Here is a 26,620-nt window from a genome sequence, read left to right on the forward strand (position 1 = left end):
AGGCTCTGTCCTCAGGGGGCACACAGTCTTACAGAAGGGACAACAGTAGACAAAGGCTCTCAGGGATGGGCCTGTGATCACCAGCAGTAACAGGTGCTCTAGGGTCTAGGCCAGGGTCGTCCAGTGGAAACTCTGGCCACGACGGAAACGTTCTACAGCTATGATGTTCAGTATGGTAGCCACTAGTCACATATGGCAACTGGGCACTTGAAATGTGGCCAGTGTGACTGAGGACTACCATTTTAAGTTTTGTTTAACTTGGATTTTAATGTAAATAGCCACTTGAAGCTGTCGACTGGGCTGGAGGTGGGGACCCATGCTCCAGGCTGCCATACTGGACAGCACAGGGAATTTGTTACTTAAATCGAGGCCTACAGTCCTGTAGCTTCAGCACCACCTGGGTGCTTATTGGAACCTCAAATTCTCTGCCCACCCCACCCCAGACCTGCTGAATCAGAATCTTTGGTTGGAGCCCAGGAATCTGAGTTTTAACAATCCCTCCAAGTAATTTTTATGCAGCTCTACTCTAGGGGAAAGGTAGGTGGTGTGATGCTATGGGAGGGGCGGCGTGAAGGAGTAGGGGGACTGGATTTCAAAATCACAGGAGGCGTCCAGAAAAATGGACAACAGCGCTGAGCCTGAAGTCTGAGTAGCTGAAGAGAACGGTGGACTTGGCCTAGGGTGGGGGCGTCAGTGGTGTGGTGTACAGCTCCCTACACCCAGTGGTGGGAAGGGGCTCGACACATTTAATGAACCCAAAGCAGTGTGGTGGAGAATAGAGAAAAGAGGGTGTGTGAACTAAGAATAGAGGTGTGGGCAGATAAAAGCCCTGCTATTGCCAGCTATGTGTTCTTGGGCTAGTGTCTCCACCTGTCTGGGCCTCATGTTCGTCACTGGTAAAATAAGGATAACCACCCGTTTCTACTTGCTTATTTAATAGGGGTCAAAGGACAGAGTGGACTAAAACTGTGTTGGCAAAGCACGGGTAAAAAAGGTGCTCCCACTGGGATGACTGGGTGGCCTGGTGGTCCTGTTTCTGACTTATTTTCCTTTGTTCTCTATCTACTCCTTCCCCAATTCTCCTGCGGCCAGGGTCTCAGCTCTGCCTGAGATTCCTCCCGAGCGTGGCTCTCCTCAGCTCTTCTCCTTCAGCCTGAGGCATGTGGTGGTCTGTGGCTCTGTAGCCTGAACCCTGGCTTGGAGGATGGGGACCCGTGTTCCAGTTCTGGCTTTGCTTTTGCTTCCTGGGAAGTCCTTGGCTCCTCTTTTATTGGGTTCCTAATCTTGGAGGCCCCTTCCAGAGCCCTCATCTGAAGACCAGGATGGGCCAAGAGACTGGACTTCTGCAAGTGCCTTTTAAAATCAGATGTAACCAAATGCCTTTTGGGGGAAAGACTCCATAGTAATTTTAGCAGCATTTTTTCTGTTGTCTAGACCTAAGATCAGCATTTTAGGGAAAAGTGTCGAGATAAACTTGCCCTTGCCTCCCTCTGCCTTCCCTCTCCACTTCCAGCACTCCATGTACCACTGCCCCCCGCCCCCGACCGTCAAGTGGCCGGAGTCTTCGCGGAGCCCCAGCTTTTTGGCAGCTTAAAGTTTTGTCCCTGGAAGATGCCAGGCTTATTCTGAGCCTGCAGATGTGGTGGATGCTTCCCTCCTGGAGACACCAAGCGTCTGCTCTCAGCCTTGGGGGGCTGTTTTGGGGGAGCATTAGCAGCTTATCTAGAACAGACACTGGGACACTGTACTTTCCTTCACCCCCTCAGAAGCCTTTGCAGTCAGCTGTGCCCCCAGTACTTGAAATACTGCCTTGAACATAGTAACTGCTCAGTATAGATGAGTGATTTCTGCTGCTATTATGGAATTCCGGCGGCGCAGTGGTTAAGAGCTTGGCTGCTAACCAAAAGGTCAGCAGTTCAGATCCACCAGCTGCTCCTTGGAAACCCTGTGGGGCAGTTCTACTCTGTCCCATAGACTTGATGGCATCAGGTTTGGTTTTTGCTTTTTTTTTTTTAATTTTATTATGAGTATTACTTTCTGTTTTTCCAGGACTGAAATGTTGCCCAGATCTCTTCTCTCTAGACAAAGACATTCCTAATAAATTCTTTGAGATCTTCTTTTTAAAAGAACACACTTTACTGTTTGACTCAAAGGAATGAATAGCTAATGGTGGAATTTTAGCCATGTGGGTAAGACACTGAATTGTAGGGAAAGCACCTCTCGTGTCAGCCTCACTCAGTGACAAGATACGTTGAAACATCAGGACAGAGGTTGCAAATTGGTGGCCCGAGGACCACTTCCAATGCCAGAATCATTTTGTTTTGTTGACTGCTTAGGATTAAAATTTGTTTATAATTAAAATTAAAATTTAACACTTAAAAATCAGGAAAGTTTGTACAAACATCCGTATTTCCAGCTTTTTAAAAAAGCAACAGGAAGATTTGGAGTCCCGGGTCTCAGTCCTGACAGCAGCCATTGGATGCTCTGCTGTTTCCACAAGGGCATGTGAAGTAGTTTGCCACAGTCCCCACCGCTCCCTGGTGAGCTGCAGCGAGCCCTCCTCACCCCTTTATGTTACCTGTCTGGCCCTAGGGGCCTTGCCAGTATTCTAAGACTAAATGCCTTATGCAGGAGTCTTCTCCAGACACAGCTGTTGCTCCTAGTCCAGCCTTGCATTTATTGTGCTTGCTGTGTGACTCTGCCCCAGTCACACCGCCTCTCTGCGCCTCAGCTTCCCCATCTGTCCAGTGAGGCATTAGATTGGACCTGTGGTTTCTCCGCTGTGCCTGAATGAGTCAGCCAGCATGGCGCTGAGAGGTGGGGCTCTGTACCTCCCCTTATCTTTTTATGAGTTAGGGTTGTGTGTAAGATTTCTCGTGGGAATACTGCTTAACGAAGGGTCAGAAAACTCCTACGTTACCTCCTGTCCTGACCCCATATCAAGGTGGGTCTTTGTCCGGGTACTGGCCAGGTGGGTCTCCTTTTTTTCCAGGAGTGGTTGGGGGTATCGGGGCAGGGAAGGGACAATATGCTTTTATTAATAATGACAACAACAGCTGCATTTACTGAGCAGCTCTGATACACAAGCACTTATCCTCCACCAAGTAGCTGCTCTTCTCCCCCATTTTACAGATGAGGTAACTGAGGTTCTGAAAGATTGAGTAACCTGGCAAAGGTCACAAAGATGATGAGCAGTGGAGCCAGGCTGTGAAGCTTTGTTTGTTCCACTCCAGACCCTGAGGCCTTAATCAGCATGCTCCCCTGTTGGAGGGTGCTCAGGACATGGGTGTTCTGATGTATATAATTGGGAAGGAGAACCTAGGAGAGGTGCTCTGGCTGGAGACAGGGAGGTCAGTGCTCTGTGGCTGCTTCTTAGGAGACCCACTACCTTCTGCCCCATCTCTCTGCTAGCCATCTGCCCACCCATGGGTGTCCAGCCCCCTCCAGGCTCCCTGCTCACACACCAGGCTTCCCGCCATCAGTGCCCCGCTGTGGACCATGCTCCCGGGACCAAATGGGGTGGAGGGCTGAGGGACTAGGCTGGTCAAGGTGTAAATTCTTGGTGTTTTTTTTTTTTTTTTTTTTGACAAGTGGTATAATCAAGCCAGTTAATTTGGTTGTGAAAAGGGAACTTGGAGGTCATTTTGATAATTCTCAGGCCAGAGCATGTTTCCTGTCAGAGTCTCCTGTAGCCCACATGACAAATGGAATCCCACCCCATCCTTGCTTGTCGTCCAGACTCTGCACCCTTGTTGGTAAAACAACCCTGATTCCTGGTGACCTCATGTGTGTCAGAGTAGAACTGTGCTCCATAGGTTTTTCAATGGCTGATTTTTCAAAAGTGGATCACCAAAAGGACGGAATACTCCCAAACTCCTTCTGTGAAGCCACCATACCCCTGATACAAAAACCAGGTAAAGATACCACAAGAAAAGAAAATTATAGACCTATGTCCTGCATGAATGTAGATGCAAAAATCCTCAACAAAATTCTAGCCAATAGAATTCAACAACATATCAAAAAAATAATTCACCATGATCAAGTGGGATTCATACCAGGTATGCAGGGATGGTTCAACGTTAGAAAAACAATTCATGTAATCCACCACATAAATAAAACAAAAGACAAGAATCACATGATTTTATCAATTGATGCGGAAAAGGCATTTGACAAAGTTCAACACTCATTCATGATAAAAACTCAGCAAAAAAGGAATAGAAGGAAAATTCCTCAACATAATAATAGAGGGCATTTATACAAAGCCAACAGCCAACATCACCCTAAATGGACAGAGCATGAAAACATTCCCATTGAGATCGGGAACCAGACAAGGATGCCCTTTATCACCACTCCTATTCAACATTGTGCTGGAAGTCCTAGCCAGAGCAATGAGGCTAGATAAAGAAACAAAGGGCATCCAGATTGGCAAGGAAGAAGTAAAAGTATCTCTATTTCCAGATGACATGATCTTATACACAGAAAACCCTAAGGAATCCTCCAGAAAACTACTGAAACTAATAGAAGAGTTCAGCAGAGTATCGGGATACAAGATAAACATACAAAAATCAGTTGAATTCCTCTACACCAACAAAAAGAACATCAAAGAGGAAATCACCAAAACAATGCCATTTACAGTAGCCCCCAAGAGGATAAAATACTTAGGAATAAATCTTACCAGAGATGTAAAAGACTTATACAAAGAAAACTACAGTACACTTTTGCAAGAAACCAAAAGAGACTTACATAAGTGGAAGAATATATCTTGCTCGTGGATAGGAAGACTTAACATTATAAAAATGTCTATTCTACCAAAAGCGATCTATACATTTAATGCAATTCCGATCCAAATCCCAAAGACATTCTTTAATGAGATGGAGAAACAAATCACCAATTTCATATGGAATGGAAAGAGGCCCCGGATAAATAAGGCATTACTGAAAAAGAAGAACAAAGTGGGAGGCCTTACTTTACCTGATTTTAGAACCTATTATACCACCACAGTAGTCAAAACAGCGTGGTACTGGTACAACAACAGATACATGGACCAATGGAACAAAATTGAGAATAAAGACATAAATCCATCCACATATGAGCAGTTGATATTTGACAAAGGCCCCAAAACAGTTAAATGGGGAAAAGATGGTCTTTTTAACAAATGGTGCTGGCATAAGTGGATATCTATCTGCAAAAAAAAGAAACAAGACCTATACCTCACTCCATGCACAAAAACTAACTCAAAATGGGTCAAAGACCTAAATATAAAATCTAAAACAATAAAGCTCATGGAAGAAAAAAATATGGATAACGTTAGGAGCTCTAATACTTGGCATAAACAGTATACAAAACATTATAAAGAATGTAGAAGAAAAACTAGATAACTGGGAGCTCCTAAAAATCAAACACCTATGCTTATCCAAAGACTTCACCAAAAGAGTTAAAAAGACTGGGAAAAAGTTTTTAGCTATGACATTTCTGATCAGTGCCTGATCTCTAAAATCTACATGATACTGCAAAAACTCAACTGCAAAAAGACAAATAACCCAATTCAAAAATGGGCAAAAGATATGAATAAACACTTCACTAAAGACATTCAGGTAGCTAACAGATGTATGAGGAAATGTTCACAATCATCAGCCATTAGAGAAATGCAGATCAAAACTACAATGAGATTTCATCTCACTCCAACAAGGCTGGCATTAATGGATAAAACACAAAATAATAAATGTTGGAGAGGCTGTGGAGAGATTGGAACACTTCTACACTGCTGGTGGGAATGTCAAATGGTACAACCACTTTGGAAATTGATTTGGCGCTTCCTTAAAAAGCTATAAATAGAGCTTACCATACAATCCAGGAATCCCTCTCCTTGGAATATATCCTAGAGAAATAAGAGCTTTTACACTTACTGATATATGCACACCCATGTTTATTGCAGCACTGTTTACAATAGCAAAAAGATGGAAGCAACCAAGGTGCCCTTCAATGGATGAATGGATAAATAAATTATGGTATATTCACACAATGGAATACTACACATTGATAAAGAACAGTGAGGATCTGTGAAACATTTCATAACATGGAGGAACCTGGAAGGCATTATGCTGAGTGAAATTAGTCAGTTGCAAAAGGACAAATATTGTATAAGACCACTATTATAAGAACTTGAGAAATAGTTTAAACTGAGAAGAAAACATTCTTTTGTGGTTACGAGAGGAGGGAGGGTGGGAGAGGAGCATTCACTAATTAGATAGTAGATAAGAACTACTTTAGGTGAAGGGAAAGACAACACACAATACGGGGGAGGTCAGCACAATTGTACTAAACCAAAAGCAAAGAAGTTTCCTGAATAAACTGAATGCTTTGAAGACTGGGGACCATGGTTTCAGGGGACTTCTAAGTCAGTTGGCATAATAAAATCTATTAAGAAAACATTCTGCATCCCACTTTGAAGAGTGGCTTCTGGAGTCTTAAACACTAGCAAGCAGCCATCTAAGATGCATCAATTGGTCTCAACCCACCTGGATCTAAGGAGAATGAAGAACACCAAGGTCACAAGGTGATTACAAGCCCAAGAGGCAGAAAGGGCCACATGAACCAGCGACTACATCATCCTGAGACCAGAAGAACTAGATGGTGCCCGGCTACAACGGATGACTGCCCTGACAGGGAACACAATAGAGAACCCCTGAGGGAGCAGGAGAGCTGTGGGATGCAGACCCCAAATTCTCATAAGACCAAACTTGATGGTCTGACTGAGACTGGAAGGACCCCGGTGGTCATGGCCCCCAGACCTTCTGTTGCCCCAGGACAGGAACCATTCCTGAAGCCAGCTCTGCAGTCATGGATTGGACTGGACAATGGGTTGGAGAGGGATGCTGGTGAGGAGTAAGCTTCTTGGATCAGGTAGACACTTGAGACTCTGTTGGCATCTCCTGCCTGGAGGGGAGATGAGAGGGTCGAGGGGGTTAGACGCTGGCAAAATGGACACGAAAAGAGAGAGTGGAGGAAGAAAGAGGGCTGTTTCATTAGGGGGAGAGTAATTGGGACTGTGTAGCAAGGTGTATGTGGGTTTTTGTGTGAGAAACTGACTTGATTTGTAAACTTTCACTTAAAGTACAATAAAAATTATTAAAAAAAAAAAGTAAATCACCAGGCCTTTCTTCTGAGGTGCCTCTGGGTGAACTCGAACCTCCAATCTTTTGGTTAGCAGCTGAGCACGTTAACCATTTGCACCACCCAAGGGTGTCCTTGCTGGTAAGGTCAGTATCATTTACTGAAGGCTCCCAACTTACTGGCACTTCACGTGCGCCTCTCAGCAGCCCTATGGGAAGGCTGTGCCCCGTTCATAGGTGATGCTGGGAAAGTTTAAGGATGACGGTTCGCTGTCTGGGATTCCACAGCTGCGGAGGGCTGGGACTGCGATCCTGACCCAGGACCTTCGCTCTCCTCAGCCTGAGCTCCTCAAGCTGGTGGGCACTGACCTGCCTCTCAGCTCCAGGCAGCCTTCAAGCCACACCCCAGGCCCAGCCTCACCCCTTGCCTCTCATTGTTACTTGCCTTGTTCTCTGGGGTCTCCAGGAGGAGGAAGTGGGAATTTAGCAAGCCCTGCGAATGTCCTTGATAATGAGCTGCTGTTTTCTTCTTTCGGCTTCTGGGGGAAGCCTTGAGCGGATGGGAGAGGAATGGACCCCTGGCCTCTGCCTAGAAAGCTGTTGGCCTTTCCAGGATTTTGGGGTGCAGAGACGATGGTGGGCCCGTCTTATTGGTCTCAGCTCTTGCAGTGTTTTTTTCAAAGTTCAGTGGTTGTACCCAACGGAGATAAATTCCAGATGGTTTAAGTCGGAGTTGATGGGAAGATGCGGGGGACCTGTTGGAATGAATAGGAGAAACTGAGGACCCCGGCAGCTCTGGAAGTTGGTGAGCAAGAAGGAATGGATGTTATCTCCTGGAAGCTGCCCTTGGGGCGTTGCTGTGTTCAGGAATCAGTCTCTAGGAGACCTAAGCATCTATTCTGGGCCTTGTGGCGGGGGGGGAGCGGGAGGGGCGTTTTGAAAACAGCCTACCCAGGCCTACAGTGGGTGGGGGTGGTTCCTTAGAGCACAATCAGGGTGCTGTAATTGGAGACTGGGCCGTGGTTACCTGGCAGGCAGATACACCTGCCCGACTGTCAAGCTGCCCTAGAAGGTGGCCCTGTTGACTTGGAAGGCCCCAGCAGCCCAGGCTTGGGTGCAGGCAGGCAGGGGCTACCTTTGGCTTGGTCACAACATCTAGAGCATCAGGGTGGGAGAGGCCTTGGGGTAACCCCGTCTAAAGGTCTTCGTAGTACACACAGGGAGAGGGATTCCAGAGAAGGTAAGAACTTCTCCAAAGCCCCACAGCCCAGCAGGGGCAGCCTGGGTGAGTGGACTCCCTGAGTGAGGGCCTCACAGCAGCAGCTGGATGGCATGAGGCCGTGTTTCCCAGAGTGTAGCATGGGTACCCCTCATGGTACAGCTGGTGGTTTTAAGTGGAATACAAAAAAAAAAAAAAAATTGCTAATGAATGCATGAAGTACAAAATTAAAAACACTCCCAACCACCCACTTCCCCTCCCTGGAGACCACTGCTGTCACCAGGGTCGCGTTTCAGTCCAGAGAAATTCCACGTATGTGCAAACATGTGAGAACGTGTGTACTTTCTTCCCCCACCCACAAACGGAGGCACACAAACGCCGCCTCGGCACACAAACGCCGCCTCACTTTTTCCTCTTTCTGACATATGTTGGGGTGATTCCAAGTCATTTCATTTAATGCTGCACCAGTACACTAAAAAAGAATTATTGTGGTAAATGTATGTATGTAACAAAACATTTCAACCTTTTTTATATGTACGGTTCAGTGTTGTTCAGTCACCAGCAGCACTATCTCTGTCCAGATTTTTCCATCACCCTTAACAGAAACGGTGTCCCCTAGGCAGTGAGTCTCCGGTTCCTCCTTCCTGCCACCCGCACTTCAGAGCTTTTTAAGTTGCCTTCTTGTCGTTGCGGTTTCACAAGCATGTGGAAAAGCCCACCAGTCACAAGCACTCAGCGTGATGATTTTCATAAACTGAACACACCTGAGTAATGGACGCCAGGTCAAGAAACAGCAGGGCCAGCTCACAGCCCCGCCCACACCCATAGCCCAGGGTGACTGCCACCCTCACATGAGGGCTGTGGGTTTCAATAGCCTTGTCTTTATTTTAATAGGTATGTAAAACCTGTAACCTGCACATCCAGATTGAGAGCTTCTAGGAGTTATAGCTCATGATGAACAGCCGTGTGCTGGCCCAGGGCCCTTGATTTTGGGAGACATCAGAGTTGTCTGCAGCTCGAGTCCAGCGATGATGGTGGCAGGAGTCCAGGGTTACCCCTGGGACCATGGGGACCTTGTCTCCTCCCACCCCAGATCCCTTAATTTACCGTACCACACAGCCTGTTATGCCTGCAGAACGTTGCTCATCTAGGTTGACACTCCCATACAGCTGGCAGGGAAACTGAGGGAAATGGCTCCACATCACGAGCCCAGTGACTTGGCTCTGCCCTCTTTTCCCCTCTCATAGCCATTCAGACACCAGGTGCTTGCGTTAATGAGCCCAGGGCAGAAACCAGGTAAAGGGGGTATGTGGATGCCTGGAAGCCCGGGACCTTCTGGCTTGGTATGTGGGTTTTAGGGTTGAATAGGCTGCCATTTTCTGGCTGTGTGACTGCAGGTGAGTGTCTTAACCTCTCTGAGCATCATTTCCTCACTAGTGAAGTTAGGGTGGTTAAAAACTCCCCTCGCAGTGTTAGTGTGGGAGTACCCGGGTGGTACGAACGGTTAATACACTCAGCTGCTAACCCAACGGCTGGAGGCTTGAGTCCACTGAGAGGCGCCTCAGAAGAAAGGCCAGAAAGGGGCAGCGGCGGGGCAGCGGCGGGGCAGCGGCCGGGCAGCGGCGGGGCAGCGGCGGGGCAGTGGTGGAATTCTCGCACCGGGTTCTATTCCCAGCACGCGCACCTCCTGTGCAGCCACCACCCGTCTGTCAGTGGAGGCTTGCGTGTTGCTCTGGAGCCAAACAGGTTTCAGCGGAGCTTCCGGACTAAGATGGACTAGGAAGAAAGGCCTGGTGGTCTGCTTTTGAAAATCGGCCGATGACAACCCCATGGAGCACAAGGGTCCAACCCCCACCCGCCATGGGAAAGCGCGGGACCAGGCAGAGCTTTGTTGCACTGTGTGTGGGGGCCCATGAGTCGGGGCCGACTGAACGGCAGCTACAATGTGTTGAACACCCAGCCCAGTCCCGGGGTGAACACACTCAGGTAAGAGCTGCACTTGTGGCCATTGTGTGAAAGGCCTGGAGCCGCAGGGGAGAGCTTGGGGGGGAGGGGGAGAGAGGGGACAGAGGCCCACTGCTCATCCCTGATGAGCCAAGGGCCCTCCGCGGCCGTGGGGAAGGGGCTCTGCCTGCTGGATGGGGCTGGCTGGCCCAGGCAGCTGCGTCATTCTCAGGTCCAGGGTCCCAGGCTGGTGGCTGGGGCAGATGGGTCAGGCGGGGCCTGGGCAGCTGACCAAGCCTCCCAGGGGGCTATGAGGCCAGCTGCAGGCCGGGACTGGAGCCTAGGGCCGATACTGTGTTAACCCATTCTGTTCTGGGGACGGCTGTTTTTCCAGGCCCTTGAATGGCTTCCCTTTTCTTTCAGTTGCCCCATTTGCCCCATCAGCTCCTTGTTAGACCGGGGGCCTCCAACAGGCAGCATAAGGACTGTATTTGGGCTGTGAGTGTTTGGTTGGGCCTGTTTATTAGGGAAGTACCAGGTTACAAGCCGGGATCAGGATCAACAGGCTATAGTTCAAGATCAGGAAGCTTATAAGCAGAGTCTCCATTCTTCAGTGTGGGACAGCTCGGCCTGTTTTAAAAATTAAAAGGATTCATATAAAAATTGAGATTTCTGGCCTCCCTTGAAAACCTGTAAGATCTGATTCTGTTGTCATAGTCCGTGGTGGCGGTGTAGGCTGGGTTGGAGGGGGAGGTCACTCACAGTCTCCCGGTTGTCCCCAGCCACCCCCATTACTCATTTCTGGTACTGGCCTGGTCCTTCTGTGGGGCAGTTGAGATCCTGGTCTAGAGAAGCCTGCTAAGGGAATGAGCTCTTCTCGCCTCCTCTCCCATCTGAGCCTTGCGACACAAGGGGTCTCTCCAGCTCTCCTTGATCCCTTCCCATGATGGGAGCCTCATTATCTTCTGAGTGGACCTGCCTTTGTAGCCTCTGCTGACAAAGCCCTGTCCCTGCTTGAAACCCTCCATAGTGTCTTCCACTAGTTGCTCCCAGTTTGACCCCTTGAGGCCACATGGCCAGCTCTGTGCCTCTTCCCTGTGACAGCCCTTCAGATGCCTGAAGAAGCTCTGGGGGCCCCCTGAGCCTGACCCTTTGGGCTGACAGCATCAGTTCTTTTGCTTTTCCTCCTAATATGTGGCTTCAAGACCCCCTGTTATCCTGCCATCCCTCCTTGGCCACGTCCCAGTAGGCCCGGGGACTCCTAGGAAACTCCCAGCTTTGCCCTGCACACTCCCAGGGCGAGGAGGCCACTTCCCACACACCTGGCATCTAACTTCTGTCAAAAAAAGGAAAATGTAAACTTATGGAAGGCATTTGTAAGTCCAACCGCCCCAAAATACCTGCAGCATCTCCAAGTGGGGTATTATGGGTCAGTTGTTTTATGATTTATTTTATTTTGTGTTGTTGAGAATATACACAACAGAACATACACCAATTCAACAGTCTGTACGTGTACAATTCGGTGACATTGACTGTGTTCTTCAAGTAGTGCAGCCATTCTTGCACTCCTTTTCTGAGGTGTTCCATTAACATAACATAACTCCATTAACATAAATTCACTGCCCCCTAAATTTCCCATCTAATCTTTTGAGTTGCTGTTGTCAATTTGATCTTTGGGTCAGTTTTATATTTCTCTGCATGTTTTCTTTTATTTAACTTTTCTTTTACAATCTTGGGGGTTAAAAAGTGAAGAAGCAAAGGGTTGGTGGAGAATTAACCAGCTGATGGCGGGCACCTGCTGAAGGGAGGGCATGGCTGGGGGCGAGGAGAACCTGACTGAGAGGATTAGAGACCGCAGAGGAGGTGGGGCAGAGGGAGGAGGGGTCTGTGCACCAGGGACTGGGAAGGCCTCTTGGGGTGGCAGTGGACAGATGTGGCCTCCGAGGGGGGAACTTGAGGTGATTGGAGCAAAGGTCAAGAAGCAGGAAGGTGTTTGCTGGCAGGTGGTGGGGGCGGGTGTGTGGGCTGGTACATCAGGAGGCTGGGGGAGAGTTCTCAGGGGCAGAGGAGCTGGGCCCTGGCTGAGGACGGTGATCATGGGTGGATTAACCAGAAAGCAAGGTGTGCACCGGTTTACAGTAAGCAAGGTGTGCACGGGCTTAATTGTGCTTCCTTAACTGTTCACTGCAGATTCGTCAGTGAGGAGCTTGGTCCCATGCAGCCATGTCTGCTTTGCAGTGTGCACAGAGCAACCCTTTGCGGGCCCCGAGGGCCGGCCCTGCCAGCAATGGGCCAGATGTGTTTCTTCGGATGGTGCTGGGGGAGTGTCTCTGTGTGGGTGTCCTTGCATGATGTGTGGGCTGCTGTGTTTTGATCCAAGGGAGCCAAACTGGTTTTCCTGGCCCATCTCTCAGCCATCCAAAGCAGAAAGTTAAATAAACACAGCCAAGTATTATCACAGGATGCGAGGAAAATGAACTCAGTCCCCATGGGCAGCCCACATCTGGCAACCGCTGGGCCTCTCAGGACTGTGGGATGAGACAGAAGTGGCTGGGGGTAGGGATGGCTCGTGGTACCCCCTACTCAGGGGTGTGCCGCCTTCCAGGGCTCTGTGCCAGGTCGGGGCTGCGGGGGCTGCAGGGTGCTTGCCTTCAGCTGCATCCTTCCCATCACCAGCCCTTTCGGAGGCCTTGGCTTTCCCAGGGGCATCCTGTCCCCTGAGCCTGGTCGGCCGGCACTTGAGTTGGAAGTGCAGTGGAGAAGTGGGCCCAAGCTGGGGAGACCGCGCGCCTGGGCCCCAGTCCCGGGAGGTCCTGTGCATTTGGGAAGCACCTCTACTGAGGCCGCGGTAGGTGAATGAGCCACATGCAGGGAGCCCTGGAAGGGTTGGTATACCCTCCTCCAGCCCTTTATCTTCTGTCCAGCCCTGTCCTTGGCACATAGCCTCTGGTTCACGCTGCCCTTAAGTGTGCTGGATGGAATGCAGGGCGCCTTATAGGACAACTCGTGCACATTTTGTTGAGAGGAAGGAAAGAAGTGTGTCTTCCCTCCCTCCTTCAACTTTCACTCATTTGTTGGAGGGTGCCCAGCACTTCTGACGCCTGGGCTCCCCAAAAGTGGCATTGCACTAGAGGGGCCTGCGGGGGGATTCAGGTGGTTGGCGGGTAGACTTTTTTTTTTTTTTTAGTACTTACACATTGATTCTACTGTCTATTAGGAAAAGGAGTCCAGAGGAGGTGCGAATGGCAAAGCACTGCTACCTGAAGGGTTGCAGGTTTGGAGTCCACCTGGCAGCACCTCAGAAGAAAGGCCTGGTGATCTACTACCAAAAAACCAGCCCCTGAAACCCTGTGAAGCCCAGTCCTACTCTGGCACACACTGGGTGCCACGGGTTGGAATAGCCTCAGCAGCAACAGTTTTTTAAATTAGGAATATGTTACTTTATATATTTATTCTGTTACCTATTAGAATAACTGTCAGTAGCACACCACACGTGTGACTTCATGTGGTGCTGCTGAGAAGGATCACAAGAAGGGATTTGAGTACAAAGAGGGAGCTGATCTAGAGAGGCTTCGGTGACATTAGTACAGGTGGGCTGTGTCCTGGCAGAAGTCTGGAGAGTGATGTCCTCTGGGAGGCTCTCTGCCAGCCCAGGGACAGACAAGGAGCTGCCCAGGTCAGCCGCCTGCTGCACCCTTGATGGGTGTCGTCCAGCCCAGGGACAGACAAGGAGCTGCCCAGGTCAGCCGCCTGCCGCACCCTCGATGGGTGTCGTGCTTCATCTTGGGACCACCAGGCAGGTTTGGGAGAGGCAAGGCCTGGCCTGCCCTGGTGGCACCAGCTGCCAGGGGGAGAAGCTGGCACCCACTCCCCCCGAAGCCTTCTCCACGTGCACTCTAACCACGTGGGTGGGCAGTGGGGGCTGAGCTGGGACACATCTGTGCTGGTGGAATGTCCCTTGCCAAACAGAGGTATTAAAAGTACTAACTCCTTAAACTGTGAAGTACTGTGATTGCCCTGCTCCTGGGACGCCCATGCGGAATTATACAGTGTTTGGGAATGGTCATTATGGCTCATTCTGGGGCTCTTAAAAAGTGATGGGGGAGGGCTGGTCTGTGTGTCAGAAACCAGATGAACCCCCTACCCACACAGACACACACACACAGACATACAGAGACACACACAGACACACAGGCACACACACCAGTTACAATGACACACAGGCACACACAGACACACACACCAGTTACAATAAAAAACTCGGTTTCCTATTTGCTTGTATTTAAAATAAAGCCCATGTGTAACAGGGCACTGACGTTCATGTACAATGTTAGCACAGAAAGTAAGTTGTTAAGGGATCATAAAAATATTAGTTTCTACTTCATGGAGCTTTTCTTCAAAAGAAAGTGGTAAAAAGGAGAGATTCTGGTCCCAGCCCCTCCTCGCTTCTGGTTGAGATGGCTGCAGGTCTGGGTGAGTGCTGGTCCCTGGGCCCTGAATGGGAGCCCTGACCCCAGGCTGCTGGTCAGTGGTCCACCTTCAGGCTCCTAGTGCCCAGTTGGGCTGCTGTTGCCCCCTCTGTGATGTGTGTTGCAGGGTCCCTCCATGTGGGGTGGTGTGTGCTCTCCTCTTTATCACCTTCCCGAGTTGGAGAGCTGGTGGCTGAGAGCCCAGGGCTGCCTCTGAAATGGGAGGCGGGAGCCAGACCCTGTCGTAAACCCACGTTTATATGCTGCGCGTTTCCGGTAAACGAGGCTGTGCAGGCCAACTGTATGAAGTGAAATCCGTGTATGGACGAGGAGATTAACCTCATGGGGAGACGAGATTAAACGGGGACCTCCTAGTGCTGAGGTGAGGCAGGTGGCTCCCCAGAAGGGAATTTCCAGGAAACACCCCACTCTGAGTGAGATTTGCGAGGGTGGAGAAACGGTAATCCCATCTTGTGCTGTTTGCTGTATGCCAGGCACGGAGCGAGGCTCTGTCTCCAAGGCAGATGGGGCCCTGATGGCTCCACTCTAGAGACAGGAACCAAGACTCTGGAGACACAGTGTCGTGGCCTAGGCTACACTGCAAGCAAGAGCTGGTTTGTGGTGGACCCTGGACTGGCACACCCCAAGGCTGACTTCTGCAGGACCACTCTCTCTGGAGGGTTCCGAAAAAACGAGTCATTTTAACCCTGGCCTTCCCATAAGCTTTGGCTTTTCCAGGAGAGTACTGTTTGGGGAGCTCAGTTAGTGACTGCTCAGCACGGGCTGAGAGGCTGGTCGGCTGAGTGTTAAGTGCGTGAGCTCTGGAGATGTGTTGTTGAGGTTTGCCATCCAGCTGGCCCTTGACTCGTGGTGACCCCCCACTCATGGCTACCCTGTGCACAATGGAATGAAACACTGCCGGGTCCTACACCATCCCTGTGATCAGTTGCAGACCAGAAGGTTGTGATCCATAGCGTTTTCATTGGCAGATTTTCAGAAGTATATCTCCAGGCCTTTCTTCCTAGTCCATCTTAGTCTGGAAGTTCTACTGAAATCTATTCAGCATTGTTCTTGTTGTCTTTAGGTGTCATTGAGTTGGTTCCAACTCATGGCAAACATCGCCAGGTCCTGCGTCATCCTCACAATCGTTGTTATGTTTGAGCTCATTGTTGCAGCTACCGTGTCAGTCCATCTTATTGAGGATCTTCCTCTTTCACTGACCCTCTACTTTCCCAAGTATGATGTCCTTCTCCAGGGACTGGTCCCGCCTGATAACATGTCCAAAAATTGTGAGACTAAGTCTCATCATCCTTGGTTCTAAGGAGCATTCTGGTTGTACTTCTTCCAAGACACATTTGTTCATTCTTCTGGCAGTCCATGGTATATTCAATATTCTTCACCAACACCATAATTCAAAGGTGTCAATTTTTCTTCAGTGTTCCTTATTCATGGTCCAGCATTTGCATGTATATGAGGCGGTTGAAAACACCATGGCTTGGGTCAGGCACACCTCAGTCTTCAAGGTGACATCTTTGCTTTTTAACACTTTAAAGAGGTCTTTTGCTGCAGATTTGCCCAATGCAATGCGTCTTTTGATTTCTGGGTGTTGATTGTGGATCCAAGTAAAATGCAGTCTTTAACAACTTCAATCTTTTCACTGTTTATCATGATGTTTATTGGTCCATTTGTGAGGATTTCTGTTTTCTTTACGTTGAGGTGTAATCCATGCTGTAGGCTGTGGTCTTTGATCTTCATTAGTAAGTGCTTCAAGTCCTCTTCACTTTCAGCAAGCAAGGTTGTGTCATCTGCATAACGCAGGCTGTTAATAGTCTTCTTCCAACCCTGATGCCCCGTTCTTCTTCATATAGTCCAGCTTCTCGGATTATTTGCTCAGCATACAGATTAAATAGGTATGGTGAAAGGATACAACCTTGATGCATACCTTTCTTGACCTTAAACCAATCGGTATCCCCTTGTTCTGTTCGAATGGTTGCCTCTTGATCTATGTACAGGTTCCTCATAAGCACAATTAAATGTTCCGGAATTCCCATTCTTTGCAACGTTATCCACGATGTTATTTAGCATCGTAGCAATACACAGCTGCCACTGCAAGTTGGGAGGTGGCTAAGAGGTGCATCGGCTGGGAATTGAACCTAAGTCTCCTGTATGTGTAGAAGATGAGGATTCTATCCCTGAACCGCCATATGTAGACCCAGCTTAAAACCTGGGCTTGCCCTCTGCCTGTGTAATGTGGCCCACTTTTAAAGATGGTCACGTAGGTCCTGATTTTCCCGTCCGTGAAATGGAGACCATTACATGCCCCTGCTGTCGGCTGTTGGGAGGATTTTGTGTAATCGTGATGGTATGTGTGAAATGTGCACTCGGCAAGAGTAGTGACTGTTGTTACCGGTATTGCTGATGTGTGCGGTCCTGAGGCAGGTGAAGTGGGAGATGGGAGAAAGAGGGGACCTACAGGGTCTCCCTAAAGGGGCTGACAGCACAGTTGGGGCAACATGTTATGCTCTAGGGTAACTCGTTTCTGTTTGTTGGGCACCTGGGCTTTGGGCTGTGAACCATGCACTTTGTGAACACCATCTCATTTTATCCTTCGAGCTACCTCACAGAGTTGCTGTGCACAGAGAGGTTACTTTGCTTGCCCAGGTCACACAGCAAACCATGGGGGATCTTAAGGCTTGCTTCAACCACACCCTGCCGCAGAAGAGGATAACCTTCACTCCAGGGCTAGGGCAGTTAAGGCGAGCTTCTTGGAAAAGGTGACTCAAAGAGCCAGGCGGTGCAGCATGCAGGCTGGTGGTCAGGCTGACCCTGGGGGCTTTGATGAGATGCTTGAAGCCCTGGGCCTGTGTCCAGTTTTCCCCACAGGCAGAATCTGGGGTCCGGCTGCGCTGGGTGGGGTGGGGCCATATCAGATGTCCCCTAGTTTGTATTTCCTTCCTTAGGCAAATGTAATTTGTTGATTTTCCTGAATTTTATCTTTGAACAGGAAGAAATTTGCATACATTAAAAAAGATTCCCACAGACTTTTTAAGGTTTTTGTTCATAGTTATCACCCTTACCGAAGTGGAATTTACATGTTAGTGTAGAAGGAAATCAGAATTTTAACTGTGTTTAGAGCAGAAACTCATGCCTGCTCTGGGCTGGTCCTCTCCCCTCCACCCCCCAGACTTCTCTTGGGCCACACCACTGAGCTCCAGGGTGTGGGCGGTGGTGGTCCCTGCTGTCCAAGGGCCTGCCTTTCACTTTCCCTAGCTCCCTGCCCCCTCCTTCACATCTATATGCTGGGTCCTTTCAGTTTCCACTTGTTTCTGTCTGAGATTGGGATTCATTTAGCCTCTTCCATCATTCGTTCATTCACTCACTCACTCAGCTCCTGCTATGTCCAGCCACTGAGGGACACAATGATGAATAATACTTGATCCTGGTCATCACGGAGTTCCGTGTCTAATGGTTGAAGGTCAAAGCCAAAGCCCCTTTTCTTATCTCCCAGTACATAGCACAAGCAGCCCTGCAGGCACAGCAGTTAAGTGTTCAGCTGTTAACCAAAAGTTTGGCAGTTTAAACCCACCTAGCCGCTCCATGGGAGAAAGACCTGGTGCTCTGCTCCTGTAAAGGTTACAGCCAAGAAAACCCTGTGGAGCAGTTCTCTGTCACATGGGGTCACTGTGAGTCAAAAATCGACTTGTCAGCACCTAACAACAACAGTACCTAGCATGGAGTTCTAGGTATCCTGGAGGTAGGTGTTCAATAAATGCTTCTTAGAAGATAAAAAGGCCACATACCAGTTGGCAGCATGTCTCCAACACCTAAAAATGGGCAGACTCTGCCCTAGCATCCTGCTTCTAGGAACTAATCCTAAGAAAAATCACGGGCAGGTTTGTGGCCTCGTAATGTGCAGGATGTGGGTTGCAGCGAGGTTTCTCTTGCAGTAGAAAATACCTGGGAGTAAGCTAAGCTCCAGCCATGGGAGTGGTCCTGGTGGCAGGACTCAGGCCACCCTCAGTAATGACGGTGTGGGCCTGAGTGTTTCCAAGTGAAGAGATGGTCACTATATATGCCAAAGGAGCCCTGGTGGCACAGTGGTTAAGTGCTCAGCTGCTAACCAAAGGGTCATTGGTTGGAAGCCACCAGCTGCTCCGTGGGAGAAAGATGTGGCAGCCTGCTTCTGTAAAGATCACAGCCTTGGAAACCCTGTGGGGCACTTCTACTCTGTCCTGCAGGGTGACTGTGCATCAGAATCGACTTGATGGCAGTGGGTTTGGTTTGGCATACATATTGCCGAGTCACAAAAGGGACTTACAGGACAGTATGTGTAAATTACACACAGTGTTAGAGTTTTTGGAAGGTTGTAGCAATGTATACACACACAGAGAAAGCTGGGTGGCTGGGTTGTAGGTGATTTTAGTTTATTTTATACTCATAGTATTTTCTGTTTTTCTACATTGAACATGTATTACTTATGTCATAAACTTTTATAAAAAGAAAAAGATGCTGAATCTAGGAAGCAATAAGAAGAGGAACCTCTGAATGAATTCTGTGTTTTGGAGGCGTATGGGACATGGGCAAAGCCTGGGCAAGGGGTTTAGGGTGAGTGAAAAGGGCTGGGGTCCCTGTGGCTTCCAGGACCAGGTCCAGCCCCTCCCCACTCCTTGGCCGGCCTTCGTTGGTTGCTTTCATCATGGTGGGCTGGCTGTGTGCACCTGCGTGCCTCTTCCCAGCTCCTCTTTGGTGGCTGTGATGGGAGCAGGCACTGCAAAGCATAGCTTTCTGTTCTGAGAGCGCCGTGTGTTACAGGTTTACCAGTACTCCACTGGCTCAGATGGCTTACCGTATCGCCCCAAGGGGGCCTGTGTGCTTGGGGAGATCCAAGAGGATGAATTTCCCTCTTCATAGGTTCCCCTGGAGTGGGCATGGGGTGGGGGGGATCACTGGGGGTGGGGCGGGGGAGGGTTTGGTCTTATGTTGACTGAGTCAGCACGGAGCCAAAGCTTCTGCTTGTCGGAAGCAGAATTAAAACAAAGGGGTTAAGAATTTCGGTCTCATGTCTACCTTGTCCTAGCTCCACGACCTTTGGCCTCATTTTCCTCATCTGTAAAATGGGGTCAATGATTGTATTTATAGAGTTGTTTAGGCCAGTAGTTCTCAAACACTAGCGGGAATCAGAATCACCTGGAAGGGTTGTAAGAATGCAGATTTCTGGGCCCCACCCCCAGATATCCTGATCTTGTCCGTGTGGGGCAGGGTCTGAGATTCTGCATTTCTAACAGACATCCAGGTGATGCTGGTGTTGCTGGTCTGGGGGCTACACTCAGGGAAGCACTGTTTTGGGCAGTTGTTGTTAGCTGCTGTTGAGTCGGTTCTGACTCATGGTGACCCCATATGTGCAGGGTAGAACTGCTCCATAGGTTTTCATGGCTGTGACCTTTCTGAAGCAGATCACCAGGCCTATCTTCTGAGGAGCCTCTGGGGGGGTTCGAACTGCCAACCTTCTCGCCCATAGTCAAGCGCCTAACTGTTTATGCCCCCCAGTGACTCCTTTAGGGCAATTAAATGAGCATCATCACAGGGCCTGGCATGTAGTAGGAGCTCAGTAACACTTGCAGCTTATTCAGAGAGGATCCGGATGGTTGGGGGCTTTGCCTGAGGGAACACCAGGGCCTGGAGGCCAGGACACCTGGCTTCCAGGCCTGCCTTTGTTAATTTCTCTGTGCCCTGTGTGAGCCATGTTCTTTTCTGGGACTCTGTTTCCCATTCTGTGAAATGGGTCAGTAAAGGCCTGACTTTCAGGAAGCAGCTGAGGAAACATCTGCAAAAGCCGTCTGGAAAAGTAGTAGGAATGTTGGTGGCTGATGCCGGATGCCTGGTGCAGGTCAGGGCTGGAGGACTTGGGGATGCTGGGCTGCGCTGGCCTGTCTGCGCACCCACTTGGGACCAGCACGGAGCAGCAGACTGTGGTGGTGACACTTGCACGTGTCCCCAGGGGCCACAGAGTCACCCAGGCTTGGCTCCTCTTCCGACAGAGCTGCAAGAGACCCTTTGAACAGAGAAGAAGAAAAACGTTTTAATTCCCATGGGCGCCCGGCCTTTACGAGGTTGCCTTTGTTTCTTCTCAATTCCTGATCCCTTTTTCCACTGTATTTGACACATCAGGTGGCTTTGCATTGGTCAGTTTTCTTTTCTTTTCCTTCCCTGTGGCTGGGCCAGGACAGAAGGAGGGGTGAGTAGCTTGGGGTCACGGTTCCCCTCCTCCTTCCTTCCTTTACCCTTTGCGTTTGAGCTAAAGCCATACTTGCAAACATCCGGCACTGGCCTTGTGAGCCGTGGTCTGGCTTCTGGACAATTGCTGTGGGTTCCCTGGGCTCCATCTCCTCATTAGAAAAGTGGGGGGTCGGGGGCCGGTAGGTGGGATGCCCAGCACAGTGCCCACCAAGCATCCCCTAGGGCTCTGTGAAGGCTGGCTTTCCGGGAGCATAGATGTGCCTGAGTTAAACACACACCCAAGTGTAGAGTGGAGATGTGCGTGTACGTGTGTGTGTTGGTGTGCAGTGGGTGTGGGCTATGCAGGTGTACCAAGGGAGAGGAAGGAAGCTCTGTGGACCACGGCAGGTGGCCAGTAGATTTCAGACCATTTTGTTGAGCCTTTGGAAGCTGATCCGTGTTCAGTGAGAAGGAGGCCTGGTCCCTGGCAGTGTCCACCAGGAGTGCAGGGTAGGGGTGCTGAGGCAGATCTGTGCTCAGTGAGAAGGAGGCCTGGTCCCTGGCAGTGTCCACCAGGAGTGCAGGGTAGGGGTGCTGAGGCAGATCTGTGCTCAGTGAGAAGGAGGCCTGGTCCCTGGCAGTGTCCACCAGGAGTGCAGGTTAGGGGTGCTGAGGCAGATCTGTGCTCAGTGAGAAGGAGGCCTGGTCCCTGGCAGTGTCCACCAGGAGCGCAGGGTAGGGGTGCTGGGGCAGATCTATGCTCAGTGAGAAGGAGGCCTTGATGCTGGCAGTGTCCACCAGGAGCGCAGGGTAGGGCAGGTATTCCATATCTACCCTATCCCTGATGTAGTGAAAAGTAATTTTTCTGGTTCTTTAAAGAAAGCTCAAAGTGTCTCACATTCATTATCCTGTTTTATACACTGTCATCATTTTTTTTTTTTAATTAGGAAAGAGTGAAGGAGAGGAGTCAAATTTCTGCAAGGTGGTATGGGACAGATTTTTCTGGGATCACAGCTTCTACTGCATCTGTAGATACTGCCCATCTTTCTTTTTGGGGGTGTGTTTAGGGGTGTGGGATGATGATGGCAGGAGGGGGAAGTGAGCTGGCACAGAAGCTGCGCCCCTTGGCTGCGACTCCAGTGGCTTCCCATTTAGGGATACCATCCCTGCATAGGGGGGCGGACTGGAAGGCAGTGATATCTGAGGACTATGACACTAGCAAGGGCCTTCTCGGGGAGGATGGGGAACTCTCAGTGGGATCCTGGATCTCACTGTTCAAAACTCAGCCCTCCCATCTACGGCAGAGTGAAACATCAGCCATCAGCCAGAAGCTGGCTAGTGTAGACAGTCCACGTGAACCACCCAATTAAGTACAAAGCCACAAACTCCGTCCTCTTCCATGGCAGACTAGGAGGGAGGCAGGAAAGCTTGAATTACCCCAATAACCTGCGCTAACGTAGTTGGCGTGTTTACCTTGAACCAAGCGCTTTTGGAATATCATCTCATTTAGTCCTCAGGACATCCCTACGGGGTCACTATAGTGTCACTCCCATTTTTTACAGACTGATGCTGAGAGTGGATCTAGTGTTTTGCCCACAGTCTAATGGGCTGTCAATGGCAGAGGTGGGGGGTGAAGCCCGGCAGCCTACTCCAGGGTCCACTCGTTTGATCCCTACCCTTAAAAGCTTCCTTCCAGACCCTCTGGGTAAGGGATTCATCTGTGTAGCTAGATGAGCTCTGTTGGGGGACTTGTGGAAAGGCCACCTTTTCATCTAAGGGTGGACCTCCTTCTTCCCTGGAGCTCTTGGCCTGTAACTGGATGGTTTTCTGCTCCCCCTGTTGGATAGATAAGCCAGGCAAGAACAGAAAGACACCAAGGTGGCTGAGCAGGGCCTAGGCTCCCAAGCCCTCTGCCTGGGTATGGCCAGAGGAACAACTTATGAAAAGTTTCCTGTGGTGTTGCATCTTTCATGGTGCTGGTTCTGAGGGAAAACCAAGTATTGCCAAAATTGCCTGTAAAAATCTCTCAGGAAGGAGCTCCTGACTTGGAGAGCACTCACCATCTCTGGGTAGGCCTGTGCGACAGCCTTCTTCCGGCCTCTGAACGTGCCACTGTTTTTTGTTTGATTCTGAACACTAGGTCAGTGGAAGAAGGGTTCTGGTTAGGAGCCCCGTTGCCCACCTAGTACTAGACCGTCCCTCCTGCTGGTGAGGTGCTCTTGTAATGGGGGTGTGGACAGAGATGCTGATGGGGGGGCTGCAGGGCTGTGCCCTCTTCACCTTCACTCCAGGGCCTGTCCTTGTGAGGAGAATGGCAGGTGACATTACCTATGCCATTTAAATTTGTATTCTTTTCCCTTTTTGACACGTAATCAGGGTGAATCATGAGAGTTACGTGAACAGGTTTGTGATGGGACCTATCATGAGACTTTGTCTCCCCTAAGGGTCTGAGCTTAGGGCTGAGGGGCTGATATGGGGGGTCTTGGGTGCTTTTGGCTTTAGCTGCACAGAGTCTTACTTTTCTGTGCATCACCCCCCGCCCTGCCCATCACCTGGACCCACTACCCAAAAGGAGCCTGGAGCATGTATGTAGGCTGGGTGGTCGCTTTCATCTGCACTCAGCCCTGAAGCCTGATGCCCGAGATAGTCACGGGCTGCACCACCCTCTTCAGCCCCTTTGTGCGAGCCAGAGAAACATGGGCAGTGGCTTGTCCCTCTGGGCATTCATAGCCCTGCCCAAGGACATGTTGCTTGATGGAGAGAGTGGGGCTGGGTTTCAGCCCCTCTTACCACTTCTACTGGCCCCCTTGTGCAGCGTACAACCTGCACAGATGTACATGACACTCTCCCTGCTTTATCTGTGCTTTTTTGCTCCTTGAGATTGCTCAGGACTAAGCGGGAGCAAGAGATCTCTGTTTCCTGCTTGGCAATGAGAGTGCTGCAGGAGTCTGTGTGAGTATAGGGTGAGGGAATGAGGTGATGGGTGATGTGGTGTGGAGGAGACAGACATGTGTGTGTGTCATCCACTGCCTGGTCTAGAACAAAGCTTAGCCCACAAGCAGACTCTCTGGGGGTTATCCCGGGACCTGTGTGCTTATTTGTCCAAAAACATTTTTGTTGAGCACTTACTAATAATGTCTCTTCACTGAGCTAGGCACTGGGATATGGCAACGAACAAGACAAGCAGGGTCCGTGCCTCCTGAGTGGGGCAGATAAAGGCCAATTAACAAACAGGCGGATACAGTAAGGACTCTGTGTTAGGGAAGGGTCATGAAGGGCTGAGCAGGGAACTGAGATGCAGGCTCTGGTCATGTAATCGTAAACAGGAGGCAGTGCTCCTGCGGTTAGGAGGGCTTGGGAGTCGTTGCCGCCTGGTTGTGTGACCTTGGGTGACTTATGGGACCTTTCTGAGTCTCTCAAGTACTTGTGTACACATGGACCTGTGTGTGCTCAAACGTGCATTTGGCAGGTGACACCTAGTCTGCTGCTGGGCCCCTGGGGGGAGGGGGCAGAGTTTCTGGGGCAGGAAGCGTAGACAGTTTTGGGGTCCCTTTAAGAAAAATAATGCAAACCTGGCGGCCACTCCAAGGTCACTGACAGGAGTGGAGATGAGAGGGACTTCGGACTAGAAAGAGGCAGTGGTCGTACACAGGTAACAGATCTCACTTTTGCAAATGTTACAAAAACAAGACCCAGGGCCCGAGAAGGGGCTTGTGTCCGTGAGAGGTCCTGAACCCGGAGCCTCATTTTAATGTTGCTAACATAGTGGCAAGTCTGGCCCAGCCCTGTGCGGGCACACTCACCCTGTGTGCCCCCCTCACGTGGACATGCTTACCCCATGCACACATCATGCCCTCACGCCCTCCCCCTTCAGTGTACACACAAGGCCTGGCAATCTACTTCTGAAAAATCAGCCATTGACAAGCCTGTGGGGCCCAGTTCTACTTCGACATACACGGTTCAGCTGGAATCGAGAATCGACTCGGTGCTCACCGGTGGTGGTGAGATACACACACACAATTTTTTTAAGTAAGTGAAAGATGAATGCGTGAGATGGAAACTGATTTTAAGGTGTGGCAAAGTGCTGTTAACAACTGCTCCTGTCACGTGCGGCTGGCCTGCGATGGCTCTAAGCATCACCCGCCTGTGTCTCAGAGCCTGTATGACTGGAATCATCTTAGTGAGTGGTATTAATTTTGTCTGACACGAGATTTTGATTCATATTTACAAGCTGCGTAGTTGAAAACCCACCCCAGCTGTAACTAGCTAAGTAAAACAATAGCTTTGGTCCCAGGCCAAGTTTCCCTCTTGGGTGCGCTGTTTTAGAAGAAAATACGTTCTGAAAGGCTCTGGTGGGGAGACGGGGGCAGATGGCTGCGTTGTGCAGAGTAGGACTTCTACTTCCCAGAGCTGTGGAAGCTGGGTCCCCCTCTGCCACGAACACTCGCACCCCTGTTCTAACTGGGGATTGTTCTGACAAGTTGAAAAACAAAACAGTTGCTGTAGAGTTGATTCTGATTCATGGCGACCTCGTGGGTGTCAGAGTGGAACTGTGCTCCATAGGGTTTTCACTGGCTGATTTTTTGGAAATAGATTGCTAGGCTTTTCTTCCAAGGTACCTCTGGGTGGCCTTGAACCTCCAACTTTTTGGTTAGCGGCTGAGCAGGTTAACCGTTCGCACCACCCAGGGACTCCAATGTGTACGGGGCAGTTACCCTGTGTGGGCACGGTGCTCAGCTGTGTAGACACCATCCCACTTAACCCTCCCCACAACCTATGACTTCACTGCAGTTGTCTCCATTTTTGAGATGGGAAACCTGAAGTCCAAAGGTTAAATAATTTGCCCAAGGTCACACAGCCTGTAAGAAGAAGAGCTGGGATTTGCACCCAGGCAGGCTGGTGCTAGAACCCCGGTTCTGACCTCAAGCCAGCCTTCCAGCTCCTCTTGCCGGCTGGTGGCCCCGCACGCCACAGACTTGCATTTGGTGTGGTGGGTTGGAGTCGCTGCTTTCCAGATCCAGGTTGCTAGGATTCTGGACGGCATCTTCCAACCCTTAGTAGACAGTGTTTCAGGCGTAACCTTCAAGACAGACAGCCCTGGGCTTGAGGCCAGCTCTGCGTGCACTCTTCCTAGCTGTGTGTCTTCAGGCGCCTCACTTCACCTCTCTGAGCCCTCTGACAGGGATTTAGTGCAGTGCCCGGCACACAGCTGTACCCACGTAGCAGTGGCTCTGGCAGCATGAGAGAATAGGGTGTAGCTGCAGCCTGCACACGTGTGGAGCTCCAGAGCCTGTTAAATCTGAAAAACACTGCGTGTGCACATTTTTGGCTTCAACAACGTTCCATTTTACAAAGTCCATAACCCACTTTAATATTATTACATGCCCTGCCTGGGATTAATTCCAGGACAAGGGCTTTATTATGCTGGATAGAGTTCCTCCTATGTTCTCAAGTACGTGACCTCCCCCAGCCTGGCCTCACATGCTGGGGTCTAGGGTGACAGGGACACCCCACCCCACCCAGCCTCATGCTGTGGGCCCGGGGTGAGGTGGGGAAGGAGCTGCCTTCTGTGCCGCAGCCTATGACTTGGGGTACTCACCTGCTGACCATAGGAGAGCTGACCTCAGTGTGTCCCGAGGTCTGTCTGTGGGTCAGGTCTC

At 50.1% G+C, this 26,620-nt stretch overlaps 1 protein-coding gene across 1 annotated transcript in view; it reads left to right on the forward strand.

Annotated features, from left to right (window-relative positions):
- ZNF423 (zinc finger protein 423) overlaps positions 1–26,620 on the forward strand; it is a 258,501-nt gene that overhangs the window by 44,277 nt on the left and 187,604 nt on the right. The gene's annotated exons all lie outside the window — the stretch shown is intronic.

Source organism: Elephas maximus, chromosome 21 (assembly GCF_024166365.1).
Source record: "Elephas maximus indicus isolate mEleMax1 chromosome 21, mEleMax1 primary haplotype, whole genome shotgun sequence".
Taxonomy (NCBI): Eukaryota; Metazoa; Chordata; class Mammalia; order Proboscidea; family Elephantidae; genus Elephas; species Elephas maximus.